We start from the raw sequence: 12809 nt of genomic DNA, 5'->3' as shown, positions 1-12809 counted from the left end.
GAGGTAGAGTTCAGTGACTCATCAGTTGTGTATAACACCCAGTGCTCATCACATCATGTGCCCCCCTTAGTGCCCATTACCTCACCTTAGTTAACCCATCCCCCTTCCCCTCCAGCAGCCCTCAGTTTGTTTCCTATGATTAAGAATTTCTTACAGTTTGTCTGCCTTTCTGATTTCATCTTATTTTTCCCTCTCTTCCCCTATGCTCCTCTATTTTCTTAAATCCTACATATGAGTGAAATCCTGTAATTGTCTTTCTTTGCTTAGCATAATACCTTCTCGTTTCAACCATGGCAAGATTTCTTTTTTTTTTTTTTGATTGCTGAGTAATATTCCATTGTATATATACACATCACATATATATATACACATATAGAAAATAAAATCTTAAACATATATATTTATATATGTGTGTATGTGTGTGTATATATATTCTTATAAATATCTACATATATATGTATAATAAAGTCTTAAAAAAAAAAAACTAGCTGGCTGTCTTTGAAGTGGGTTGTACCGTTTTGCATTCCCACCAGCAATGAATGAGAGTTCATGTTGCTCCACATCCTCACCAGTATCTGGTGTTAGTTTTCTGGATTTTGGCCATTCTCATAGGTGTGTTATGATATCTCACTTTTTTTTTAAGATTTTATTTATTTATTTGACAGAGAGAGAGATCATGAGTAGGCAGAAAGGCAGGCAGAGAGAGAGGGGGAAGCAGGCTCCCTGCCGAGCAGAGAACCTGATGTGGGGCTCGATCCCAGGACCCTGAGATCATGACCTGAGCCAAAGGCAGAGGCTTAACCCACTAAGCCACCCAGGTGCCCCAATATCTCACTTTTTAAAAAAGATTTTATTTATTTGAGAGAAAGAGTACACAAGCAAGGAGGGGGGCAGAGGGAGAAGCAGGTTTCCTACCCAGCAGAGAACCCAAAGTGGGGCTCAATCCCACGACCCTGGGATCATGACCTGAGCTGAAGGCAGATACTTAACTGACTGAGCCACCCAGGTGCCCCTGTATCTCATTTTTTGAAGTTTTCATTTCCATGATGACAAATGATGTGGAGCACCTTTTTATGTGTTTATTTGCCACCTGTGTATGTTTTTTGGTGAGGTGTCTGTTATGGTCTGTGGCCCATTTTTTAATAGGATTGTTTTCTTCTTGCTGAGTTTTAGTGTTTTTTGTATATTTTGGATAACAGTCTTTTATCATGTGTCTTTTGCAAATATTTTCTCCCAGTTTGTGGCTTGTCTTCTAATTCTCTTGACATTGTCTTTAGAGCAGAGTTTTTAATTTTATTGAAGTCCAGCTTATCAATTATTTCTTTCACAGACTGTGTCACTGATATTTTATTTTAAAAGGCATCAGCCTACTCAAGGTCATCTAGGTTTTCTCTTATATTATCTTCTAGGAGAAGTAGAGGTCTGCGTTTCCTATTTAGGTCTATGCTCCATATTGGGTTAATTTTTGTGGGGTGTGTACATGTTGTATCTAAATTCATTTTTTTTTTTGGCATGTAGATGTCCAGTTGTCCCAGCACCATTGTTTTCATATGTTTATTGCCAAATTGTATTTCCTCCTCCATTTTTTGCCTGCTCATGTTCTTTGTGAGTTGCTTTTTGTTTTGTTTTGTTTTGTTTTTTACTGGGTTGGTTATCTTTTTATTGGCTTGTAAGAGCTCTTTGTATATTAGAAAAATCCCATTGTCTTCCTAATCTCTTGCAATGTGAATCCCATCCTCTTCCTCTGCTAAAGCTTTTTTTTCTGTTATTTTAACTTCCACTCCCAAAATCCTTTCTCAATCTTCATTCTGCATGACCTCTTTAGCATTGGGGATCACTGAACAGCTCTCCTGCTTTTCCTAACACTGATTTATTTCATTTCTCTTTCAACTTACCCTAATTTTTCTCTTATTATTTTCTATCCTTCCCTTCTAACTATTAAAGTGCTTGTTATTGTGGTCAGAGTTAAATTCTTTGTTCTCTCTATACCATGCTTTAGAAAATATATCCATTGAGTATATCACCTGAATAATATTTATATTTATCTCTAGCACTCTTTCTTGCCAAACTCCAAGACAGATTGGGTACTCCACTGTCACTTAGAACTTAATATACCTAAATATTCCCACTGAAGGTCAGTAATCCACCTCAAGAATCAAATTATTGGGAATAGAAACCAGATGACTGGGTGACAGGGTGGGAGGGAAACCCACTTATGCCTTTCGAATTTTGTGACCTACATAGGTAGCACATACTTTTTCTTCAAAAAAGACATAATATTTAACAAAGAAACAATTTATTAAATAATCATAGAATAAAGAAAGGCACTGGTTCCTGGGTGGCTCAGTCAGCTGAGCATCTGACGCTTGATTTTGACTCAGGTCATGATCTCCGGATCGTGGGATCTAGTCCTGCATGGGGCTCTGCGCTGGGCATGGAGCCTCCTTGGGGTTCTCTCTCTCCTCTCCCTCTGCCTTTCCCCACCTCTCATGTTGCTCTCTAAAAATAAAAATAAAAATAAATTTTAAAAAAGAATAAAGAAAGGCAATGCTTTGAGGCTATCCATATCTATTTGTCTGATTCTGAACTTGTCAAGTGACCTGCTGACCTCATCTTCTGGGTGAACTACAGCTTGCCTTTTGACATGCTGGCTGCACAGGTCTACAGATTTACTAAAAATCTTGGAATTCACGGTGAGTGAATCTTATAGTATGAAAGTCATATCTCAATAAAACTGTCCAGACTCTTTCAAGAGTTTGGTTTCAAAAAAAAAAAAAAAAAAGATTTTTGTTTCCATAGATCAAGGCAATTGGAAAATCTGTTAGATTTCTGTTCCAAGCTTTTCTTCTTCAGTGTGAGACTCACTAGTCTTGCCTCCAATCTGATTGTTTCTCTAGGCACATGATGTGGACCCTTTATTCCAAAAGAGCCTCTTTCATATTGAAGAAAATCAAAAGAATAAAAATGCTCCTTCTCCTCAAGCTTGGCATTTACGTTCCTTTAGGACCTCATATTAAGAGAAGCATAGACTTCTTGGGGCGCTGGGGTGGCTCAGTGGGTTGGGGCCTCTGCCTTCAGCTGGGGTCATGATCCCGGGAGTCCTGAGATTGAGCCCCGCATCGGGCTCTCTGCTCAGTGGGAAGCCTGCTTCCTCCTCTCTCTCTGCCTGCTTCTCTGTCTACTTGTGATCTCTGTCTGTCAAATAAATAAATAAATAAAACCTTAAAAAAAAAGAGAGAGAGAGAAGCCTAGACTTCTTGATAATTGTGAATTACCTGAGGTACTTTAAAACATACACATTTCTAGGACCTTCCTGGGATCAACTGGATCCAAATCTGGTAGGGGGGAGGGGGGGAGAGAGACTTGGGTATCTTTATGTCTAATAATCTTCCCAGGCAATTCTGATGCAAATAGCCTGGCCTGTTATTAGACTGAGGGGTAAAAACTATCAAACTAGCATATCTTATCCCTGTCTAGGAATGATTCCTGGGGTCACTGCCTCATAACTTAGGCCTCTGAGCTTCACTGTTTAATTAAATAAGAACTTTAACTCTATACCTCTATGTCATGTCATAAGAAATTGAATCAACTTCTAAGTTAAACATAATGGATAAATAAATAGAGGCACTGGGGAATTAAAAAACCAGACACCCCATGTAAATTAATAATTCACCTGAAATTATTTGATTTCCACAATTGTATTCAATTATGCTTAAGTCAAATTCATCTATAATTTATTTTGCTCTGTTTTACTGGCATAAAGGTACTATCTGTCTTATGTCCCAGGAATGTTGGGAGTTTAAAATAATTACCAGGTCATCCCACAGCTTTTTCTGGGTCAAAACCCTAATGTAAACCTTTTCTGTTTGCTTTTACCTTTGCTATAGTAATAAAGACAACTTCCCTAAGTATAAAATTGTGTTCAGAGAAAACATAGATTTAGACTATAAGGAAAGGCCATTGGAGACCCCTTTAGCATGGGCAGTCTAAGACTCCATTATTTTACAGCTTACAGTTGTACTTCCAGGCTTGAATCAGAAAGCAAAATTCAACTGAATCAAATATTTATTTAGTGGTGACTATGTGCCAGGCACCACACTAAGCAGTAGGGTAACAAATGAATAAGACAAAGTTCCTGTCTTCAAAGAGCTCCTATTTACTTGAGAAGATAGCTGCATAAACAAAAAAGTTACAACACTTGGGGCGCCTGGGTGGCTCAGTCGGTTAGGCATCTGACTCGATTTCAGCTGGGGTCACAATCTTGGGGTCCTACGATCCACACTCAGAGGGGAGTCTGCTTGAGGAGTCTCTCTCTCTGCCTTTGCCCCTCTCCCCGCTTGTGTACTCTCTCTTTCTAATAGATAAATATATATGTGTGTGTGTGTATTATGTGTGTGTGTATTATGTGTGTGTGTGTGTGTGTGTATATATATATATATATATATATATATATTTTTTTTTTTTTTTTTTTAAGGCTGCAAGCAGCCTCTTGAAGCTAGAAAAGGCAAGGAAATGGATTCTTCCCTAGAGTCCTCAGAAGGTATTGCTGATAACTTTAAATCAGTGAAATTGATTTCAGACGTCTGGTCTCCAGAACTGTAAGAAAATTAATTTGTGGTGTTTTAAGTCGCCAAGTTTGTGGTAATCTGTTACAGCAGACATAGGAAACTAATACATAAGGTTTCCCAGAGAACGAGACTGATACTTCTCTGGCCTGGGTTTTAAAGAATGAATAGGAGTTAAACGGACAGTTAAAGGAAGGAAGAACAGTCCAGAAAAGACTGAACTCTCCTTTTCTCTGACTCTCCAGACTCAGAAGACAGGCATTAGACCATAAAACCTATGACTGTCCAAACCAACTTTTGTAACATATGCCTCACTTTTTAGCAGTAGGAGTTGAAGATTTCCAATGTAGGTGTTATTTTTTTTCTCCCTTACCTCACCTCTGGCTTTTCACACTGAAATCTAACCTTTGTTTTACAGTGTTTCTTACATCTGGGAAAGAAGAAAAAACTCTCCAGGGAGAACATTCTTAAGTAAATGAGAAAACAAGAGAGAGAATCTGATAAGGACACTTGTTTATTATTGGCTCAAGCTTGGAACAGAGGGTGACAAAGCCTTCTCCAAAAGCAAATAAAGGAACTCTTTGTTTTTTGGGACTAAGAGAAATAAAATAGTGAAAATAAAAAGTAAGAACTCTAACCCAGATAAAATTGAAGACAGAATAAGTTAATTCACTCAGAATGCCATACAGAGAAACACACAAACACACACACACATAGCTGAGCAAGTGAGCCTGTATTGAAAGCCCTAACATGTATAATGAGAATTCTAGAAAAATACAAAGACAATTATGGTGAAACAGTGTCTGAAAACATTAAGAATTTTAAAGTGTTGATAAAAGACATTAGACTTCAGATTTTAAAAATAAACTCTTAGTACTAATAAAATAAACATGTGCTGAGGCATATCATATGGATATTTACAAAATATCAAGGATAAAGAGCAAATTGTAAAAGCTACCAGTGACGTGAAAAAGAAACCGATTTTGCCTATGGAATGACAGTAAGACTGATAAAACACTTCCCTGTAATCCTAGAGTTTTATTTCCAACCAAATTGTCATTAAAGAGTGAAGGCAAAATACATTTTATAATGCCAGAGACAACGAAGGGATTAAAAAAAACCACACCCACCCAATCTCACTGAAAGACCTATTTATAAATAAGAATTAATAAAACTGCTTGGGAAAAACGTCCACTTCTGGCCATGATGGTGCAACCGGACCCTCCTGCCTTCGCCATGTAGAACACGGGTTAGAATACATAAGCAACAGTGTTCAGATATTGGATGTAGCAGGCAGTACACACGGGAGAGTGGTCCCTGAGAGAAGGGGAGAAAATGAGGTAAATCCTGTGAGAAGCCCAGCTTACTGCCTAGAGTTTTCAGGCCCCTTTGTGGGGAGAGGAAACCCAAACAGAGCCTGACAATATCACTGCATTGAGAAGACAGAGTTCAAGGAGACCAAAGTGGCTAACATTTCCAGAGAGCCAGAAAGAATGGAGTTACCCAGAGAAATAACTATGGCGCTTTGTAGAAGGATCCTCTCCAGATTTTGTTTGTGAACTGAGCTAAACATACACATGAGGAAACTACCAAGGTTGAGGAAAGAACCCTCTGAGAGGAGTAGACAGAAGAGTGGAAAGGAGGCCATTTTGGTGGATGGCGGGATTCCTGCTGACAGGGTTCCTGTTACAGCTGTTTGTTCCTAGCGAACTGCAGAGCCAAGGGGTTACAAAATATCAGGTCATTCATTATTTTTTGTAATTGTAAGACTTTTAAAAAATATTTTTATGTATTTATGTGACAGACAGAGATCACAAGTAGGCAGAGAGGCAGGCAGAGAGGAGGAAGCAGGCTCCCTGCTGAGCAGAGAGCCCTATGCAGGCTTGATCCCAGGACCTTGAGGTCATGACCTGAGCTGAAGTCAGAGGCTTAACCCACTGAGCCACCCAGGTACCCCTGTAAGACTTTTATTTATTTATTTTTAAATTTATTTTATTTGACAGAGAGAAAGAGAGAGAGAGTACAAGGTGGGAGAGTAGCAGGCAGAGGGGGAGGGAGAAGCAGGCTCCCTGCAGGGAGCCAGACCCAGGGTTTGATACCAGGACTCTGGGATCACGGCTTGACCGACTGAGCCACCCAGGCACCCCAGTCATTCACTTCTTTGAATGTGAGCCTCAGCTAAGAATATTTGTCCTCACGATGACTACAAGAAGCAGCAGGATTTTTCTAAGTAATACTTAGAAAAGTATTCGCCCCTGCTTTCTAGGGGCCAATCTGTCAGACTCAACTTGTGTGTCCTCAATCCTCAACAGCCAATGTAGCAAAGGAGTTCTCTTACTAAAGGATTTTGAGGAATCCCTAAGGAACGGGTAAGTATGCTACAGATTCTCCCTGGAAATTACTGTCGCTTTTGCCAGCTGTCCTTGCTCCCAGACACTGCCCCTCTTGAACTTTGCCATCACTTCTTATGGTCCCACCCACTGGACCTAGATCTCTACTTTATGCCCCAAAGCTTTAACTATTTAACAAGACACAGAGGCACGGACATTAAAAACAGAGGAGCCCACAGCTTCCACTAGAAGTGGCTCTTCCTCTGATCCCTGATAAGGCAGAGCCGGCGCAGCAGGCCTCCTTCTCCCTGTAGGAGCTCTGGGCTGGGCTACTTCTTGGAATCCTAATGCCCACATTAGGCATGAGTCCAGAGAGAATCTTTCTTTTCTAATTCAAGGCCTGCTTATTCCCACTCTAGAATGTTTGATTGAGGAACTATCCTTTTTTTAGGGGGGAAAACTCACCTCCACGTTGGCCTGCTGATTTATTAGCACAGTCCCAGGAGTCACGGACACCTTCCAGACTTTGGGTAATTTGGCTGTACATAACGCCATTTTGTGATCTGCCAGTTGTCCAGGCCAGTCTGTTCTCTTATACGAGGTGCACAGGTTAAGATTCACACACTCCTCGGTGGGGGCTCCAGTTTTGTGATCACCTGTGAGCGAACACTTGAATAAAAACATACATAGGTCTCCTAAGAACAAGTAAGGATTTTCTTAAGAGACATTCCAGTCTATATTCTTATTTAGGCGGGGAAACAGTCTCTTTTTCTCTTCAAGGGCACAGTCCTGCAAAATATTTTATGTTACTAATACATTAATTAATTAATTACCTCCAGGGGCACCTGGGTGGCTCAGTCGGTTAAGCGGCTGCCTTCGGTTCAGGTCATGATCCCAGGGCTCTGGGATCAAGCCCCTTGGCGGGCTCGCTGCTGAACAGGGAGTCTGTTTCTCCCTCTGGCTCTCCCCTTCATGCCCACTTGCTCTCTCCGTCTCTCTCTCTCTCTCTCTGAAATACATAAAATCTTAGAAACAAAAACAAAACACCTTCGGTATCTCAGTTTGAAATCTGAATTTTGATTAATGTCATTTCATTTCAAGATTTTCTTTAGGATAAAGGTGGGATATTTCCTTTAATATGTGTAGAGGGCCCATTCTGGTGATTTCCAGGAGTAAAGGTGGATGGCTGCAAGATGAATTTAGATCTGGCCTTCTAGAAATAGAAGACTGTAACTTTAATTTTTTTTTTCAAAGATTTATTTATTTTAGAGAGAGAGAGAGCGAGAGAGCAGGGGCAGGGGCATAGGGAAATAATCCTCAAGCCAACTCCCCGCTGAGCAAGGAGCCAACCAGGGGTTTGGATCCACAGCCCTGAGATCATCACCCGAGCCAAAATCAAGAGCTAGTCACTCAACCCAGACAGCCAGGTGCCTCAGAAGACTGCAACTTTAAAATAGAACACTTCTGGGGCACCTGGGTGGCTCAGTGGGTTAAAGCCTCTTCCTTTGGCTCAGGTCATGATTCCGGGATCCTGGGATCGAGCCCCGCATCAGGCTCTGCTTGGCGGGGAGCCTGCTTCCCCCCCTCTCTCTGCCTGCCTCTCTGCCTACTTGTGATCTCTGTCTGTCAAATAAATAAAATCTTTAAAAAAAAATAGAACACTTCTTTGACATTTAAAAAATATTGCATTTATTGGGCACCTTTTAAAATTTAGGGAGTACGAAGAGGAGTGTGGATTAGCCCAGAACCTCAGAAATGGACTCTTACCCCCTTTTTTCCTAATAATGTCAAAATATCTGCATTCCTTCTTTCCTAGCTCTAAATCCTGCCCCACACTTTTTTCCCCTTCCCTGGATCAATCTTTTACCTTTAATCACACACAGGAAAGAATATAGTATCAAAAACTACTGAGCTTCTGCGGTGCCTGGCTGGCTTAGTTGATACAGCGCACAACCCTGATCCCAGGTTTTCGAGCCTCATGTTAGGTATAGAGACTGCTTAAAAATAAAATCTCAAATACACACACACACACACACACACACACACACACACACAACTGCTGAGCTTCTGAATTCAATATCTTATGAATAGTATATCATCATCAGAAACAGAATGTGAAGGAAGTACATAAAGAGTCAAAAACAGAGTTAGGAGCTCTAGGAAAAGCCCAGGGAGGGCAGGGAAGACCGGGAGGACTGCTTCCCAACTTCTCACCCTCCTCTCATTCTCTCCCCACTTAACATCTTCCGTGTGCAGGTTGAATTTCTCAGTCTGTGGTTGGCCAGTCTCTGGGGGGTCTTGTATTTCCAAACCACTGTGAATTTTCTTTCCTTTTTTTTTTTTTTTTTGCCACTGTGAATTTTCTATGAGCATTTTAAAATTTTGTGCTTTAAGTTTTATAATATGTTAGCTGATTTTGGATCATTTGGATTAACACTTTATATTTTGAGTGATCTTGAATTGAACTGGTGTCACATTAGGCTCTGAAGTTAAACTTTTAATTTCAAGGCAATGTTGCCCGGCCTTGGCAGGGAGGTAGGGGGTGGGGAGGGGTGTCCCTTGAATCCCTTGGGATCTGCAGAAGTGTGTCTCAGCGGTTCACAATTTCTCATGTTTGGAAAACACTGCCTTGAACTACCTTCTCCTGTTTTCTCTTTTCTCTCATGAGAGGTAACTTGAAAGAGGCTCATGAGAAGCTAAGAGAAACAAAATTGTTTTAAAAATGACTAGTATTTGGGGGCACCTAGGTGGCTCAGTTGATTAAGTGTCTGCCTTTGGCTCAGGTCATGATCCCAGGGTCCTGGGATGGAGCCCGGTGCTGGACTTCCTGCAGGGATCCTGCTTCTCCTTCTCCCTCTGCCTGCCACTCCCCTTGCTTGTGCTCTCCTTCTCTCTCTCTGCCAAATAAAATCTTTTTAAAAAATGGCTAGTATTTGTTAGTTTATCTTCAGTGCTTGACCAGTTTGGGAGCTAAGAAAATACAAGCAATCTCTTGATTTCTTTAACTAAAGCAAAGGTGATACTGGGCTTTAGATTTGTATGTATAGGAATTGCCAAATGCTTAGTTATTTTTTATGTAGGACTAACCAATCATTTACCTCTTGTTTTTTGAATAAACTTGGTATGTATCTTAAAGATTTTATTTTTTTAGAGATTTCTGGGGGTGGGCAAGCCTGCATGAGCAGGGGAGAGGGGCTGAGGGAGAGAGAGAATCTCAAACTAACTCCCGGGTGAGCAAGGAACCCCACTCTGGGCTAGATCTCACGATCCTGAAATCATGACCTGAGATCATGTCCTGAGCCAAAGTCAACAGTCAGACACTTAACCACTTAACTGACTGAGCCACCCAGGTACCCCAGCTTGCTATATATTTTAGAGACCTTTCTATCATTGGGCCAGTCCCTAAAGTACATGTTTAGGAGCTTCTTCTGTGACTATGTTTGATTAGTCACATTTTTGAAGCTCATAGCTTAAAGACTCAGGAAAATCAATCTACTAATATAATGTTTTGGGTTTAGTTAAAAAAAATTTTTTTTTTTGCTCCCTATCAAAGCATGAAATCTGTGCGTCCTTGGAAGCATATTTTAGTGGTTTTGGGGAGAATGGGGATGGATAAGGAGAGGATAATCTTAATAATCTTTGTCTCTTTTTCCACGTCTTTCTCTGAGCCCCCTTAAAATCTCCACCTCCCCTCTCTGAGACACTGCCACCTTCCCAGAACTTTGCTTTTTTTTTTTTTTTTTTCCGGTTTTATTTTTTTAACAGAGAGAGAGCACACTTGAGAGAGCTCACACAGGGGGAGCGGCAGAGGGAGAAGCAGACTCCCTGCTGAGCAAGGGGCCAGACAGATGCTTAACCAACTGAGCTACCCAGGTGCTCCAACCTTGCTTTTTCCTGAGTCATATTTTTTCCACTTTTTTCCTTGTCTATTATTCATTTTGTTTCAGATCCTCTATTTTTTTGTAAAAATAATTCCAGATAATTTAATGTCACGTGTATCCCATATTTATCATGTGTATGTGGATACTTAAATGGTAGTACATCGTTGAATTCAGCATTTATGCAAACTCAGCACTTTGTATTAGTTCCTCTTATCCTTAAAGCAATTGGAAAAAGTAAATATTGTATGTCCATTTTCCATGAGGAACTGAGCCTGAGAGAGAATAACAACTTGTGAAAGACAACAATATATGCCAAAACATGTGTGTTTTTTCACAATGTCACATTCCATAGTTAGGGAGGGAAAAAGAGGCTGAGTCATTTCATGCCTGTTACCCTGCCCTGTCCAGAGATCTCATCTATGTTGATTAGGACCTATAGGTCTAACTAACATCTTCTACCCTCAGCCTAACTTCAGTGTTTTCAGTGTTTACATATCTAATTGTCACCTTTAACGGAACCCACCATTTTCTTCCCAAACTAGCAAATACACACCGACCCACGCCACACCATTTTCTGTTAATGGCTCCACGAATTTTTGTCATTCAGGGTCAAAACCTTGGTGTTATTCATTCAAGGGAGATATTGAGCACATACAAGGTTTGTGCTAGGGATGCTGGGGTATACAATAAGTTTGATAAAATAAAGTTTTTGCTTTTGTATAGGCTTTAGGAAAGATTAACAAATGTGGAACCTACCCAAACTAGATTATGGATATTAGAGAAGACTTCTTGGAGGATGACAAAGATGGGTGGGTATGGAGGTGTGTTTGATAGGCAAAGGCACTGGAGAAACATGGCTTTGGAGGAATGTAAGGATGTATTGCTGAATACACTGATTTGTAGTGGAAATGGCAAGTGAGAGAGATATGTTAGAATTAGTTCAAGCGTGAAGGGTCTGGTAAACTATGTTAAGGAATTTGGACTATCTGTATAGCAGGAGGAAGTATAATTAGTTTTGAATTTTAAGAGAGTCAATCTGCTCATAGTTTGGAGGATTTCTCCTTTTTCTTCCATTCCCTGAATCCAATCTGTTACTAAATCCTGTTCCTTTCTTATTGTCTCATTTGTTTATCTCTATTCCCACTGCCACCACCACTTCAGTTCCCAGCCCTTCCCATCTCATGCTTCGATTAAGAGCCTTTTAACCAGTTAGTCCCCACTTTGTTCCTCCAATCTACACTGCACACAAAGACTAGACCAACAGTCCTAAAATGCTACGCCAGGATAACGGTGAAGTCCAAGTCACCCATCTTGGCGCTTATGACCCTCTCTACCCTATCTATCTAATATTACTACTTAAAATCGCTTTCCAACGAGGCCAGCCAGCTTCCTCCAAAATCCTGCTAAATGCAGTTGACATTCTTTTCTCATCCCTGCAACCTTGTAACATTAATCTCTTCTCCGAGGCATAAAGCACTTCTGGGGCATCCAGAGGACGTCCAGCAACAGCTTGTCCTCCTCTCCTTTGATTTCTTCTCACCCAGCAGAGACTGTGCCAAATATTTCTGTATTGTATTAACTCGAATGATATTACAGATTGAGGTTTTCATTTCCTTTAGTCAGAAAAAGACTCTCTCCTAAGGCCAGGCCAGGCCAGGCACTTCATGCGCTCGGAACAAATACTAGTTAACTTTAACAGAGCCGAATTGGGCGGGTTTGCGGAGCCCGAGCGCGCGGTGGGGAGAGGGGACTGATACACTGGATGGATCGGGAGGGCCGGGTGCCACACAAAAGAGCTACGACAAACACGCGAGAGGCCGGAGTACGGGGGCGAAGGCAGGGCAGGGTAGCGAGGGACAGCTGATGGACAGCTACGGATGGCAAGCCACTCGCCGCGCCGCGGGGCGGCCGTTGGTGGGCGTGACCGCGCCAGTCTCGCGGGAGCGGCGGTTGGGCGGGCCGTTGTCCCCGCGGGCGGGGCGAGTTGCTAAGGAAATGACTACCCGCAGCGCCGCGCCGTGCCGCGCCGCGCC

Source organism: Martes martes, assembly GCF_963455335.1.
Source record: "Martes martes genome assembly, chromosome: 9".
NCBI lineage: Eukaryota > Metazoa > Chordata > Mammalia > Carnivora > Mustelidae > Martes > Martes martes.
The sequence above is the reverse complement of the archived record's forward strand: the minus strand, read 5'-3'. Positions refer to the sequence as shown.